Source organism: Chiloscyllium plagiosum, unplaced genomic scaffold (genome assembly GCF_004010195.1).
Source record: "Chiloscyllium plagiosum isolate BGI_BamShark_2017 unplaced genomic scaffold, ASM401019v2 scaf_11503, whole genome shotgun sequence".
Classification (NCBI taxonomy): Eukaryota; Metazoa; Chordata; class Chondrichthyes; order Orectolobiformes; family Hemiscylliidae; genus Chiloscyllium; species Chiloscyllium plagiosum.
The window spans coordinates 3,377-5,587 of NW_025201560.1; positions in this window are offsets into that span (position 1 = coordinate 3,377).

Here is a 2,211-nt window from a genome sequence, read left to right on the forward strand (position 1 = left end):
CTCACTGCCGTCTAATAACCGACCACAACTGTCCAACACCGCCCCCAGCTTGACCCTCACCACCATCCACACACCGCCCCTAGTTTTATCCTCACCGCTGTCCAACACCGCCCCCATCCGGATCCTCACAACTATCCAACACTGCCCCCAGCCTGACCCTTACCGCCGTTCACCACCGCCTCCAGCCTGACCTCACTACCTTCCAACACCGTCCCCAGCTGGACCCACACCGCCATCCACACACTACCCCCAGCCTGACCCTCAGCGCCGTTCAACACCGCCTCCAGTCTGACCCTCACCGACGTTCACACACCACCATAAGCCTGACACTCACCGCCGTCCACGAGCTGTCCGAATCCTGACCCTCACCACCATGCAAAAAACCACCTCCAGACTGACCCTCACCGCCGTTCGACACCGCCTCCAGCCTGACCCTCACCGACGTCCACACACCGCCCTAAGCCTGACACTCACCGCTGACCACACAATGTCCCCAACCTGACCCTCACCGCTGTTCACCAACGCCTCCAGCCTAACCTTATCCGCTGTTCAACACCGTCCACAGCCTGACCCTTACTACCACCCCACACCGTCCAAAACCTGACCATCTCCGCTGTCCTCGCAACGCCCCCAGTCTGACCCTCACCGCCACTCACATGCAGTCCACAGTCTGATCCTCACTGCCGCCCACACACCGCCCTCAGCCTGATCCTCAATGTCACACACACACCACCCCCAGCCTGACCCTCACTGTCGTCCCTACACGCCCCCGCCAGACCCTCACCGCTGCCCACACACCGCCCTGAGCCTGACCCTCACTGCCGTCCACACACCAACCCCAGGCGGTACCTCACTGCTGTCCACATACCTCCCCAAGCCTGACCCTCACTGCCGTCCACACACCACCCCCAGCCTGACTGTCACCGCCGTCCACACACCATTACCAGCCTGCCCCTCACTGCCATCCATACACCGTCCCCAGTCTCACCCTCACCATCTTCCATATACCGCCCCCAGTCTGACCCTGACCACTGTCCAAACACAACCCCCAACGTGACCCACACCAATGCCAAAGCACCACCCCCTGCCTGACCCTCACTGCCATCCACACACCAACCCCAGCCTGACCCTCAATGCCGTCCACGAGCTGTCCAAATCCTGACCCTCACCACCATGCACACACCGCCTCCAGACTGACACTCACTGCTGTTCGACACCGCCTCCAGCCTGACCCTCAGACGTCCACACACCGCCCTAATCCTGACACTCACCGCCGACCACACAACGTCCCCAGCCTGACCCTCACTGCTGTTCACCAACGACTCCAGCCTGACCCTCACCACCATTCCGACACCGACCCCAGCCTGACCTTATCCACTGTTCAACATCGTCCCCAGCCTGACCCTCACCACCGTCCACAAATCGCCTCCAGCCTGACACTACCATTCAACATCGCCTCCAGCCTGACCCTCACTGCCGACCTACATCGCACCCAGCCTGACTCACACTGCCATTCCTTCACCGCCCAAAGCCTGACCCTCACTGCCATGCACACACAGCCCCAGACTGACGCTCACTGCCGTCCACACACCACACCCAGCCTGACCGTCACTGCCGATCATAAACCGTCCCCAGCCTGACCCTCACCGCCATTCAAAACAGCCTCCATCCTGACACTCACCACCATTCAACACTGTCCCCAGCCTGATCCTCACTGCCGTCCACCCAACGCCCCCAGCCTGACACTCACCGCCGTCTAACACCACCCCAGCCTGACCCTCACTGCCATCCAACACCCCTCAGCCTGACCTTCACTGCCATCCACACACCACCCCCAGCTTGACTCTCACCGCTGTCCACTCACCGTCGCCAGCATGACCCTCACCACTGTCCACAGACGGCCCCCAGCCTATCCCCCACAGCCGCCCATGCATCGCCCACAACCAGACACTCACCGCCGTTCACACACCTCCCCCAGCCTGACCTTCACCGCTGTGCACACACTGCCCCAGCCTGCCCTCACAAACCTCCACACACCGCCCCCAACCTTACCCTCACCACTGTTCAACACTGCTCCCAGCCTTAACCTCACTGCCGTCGACACTGCACCCCAAGCCTGACCCTCACCGCCGTTCACACACCATCTCCAGCTTGACCCTCTCCGCCACCCATACACCGTCCCCATTCTGACCCTCACTGCCGTTCAACATC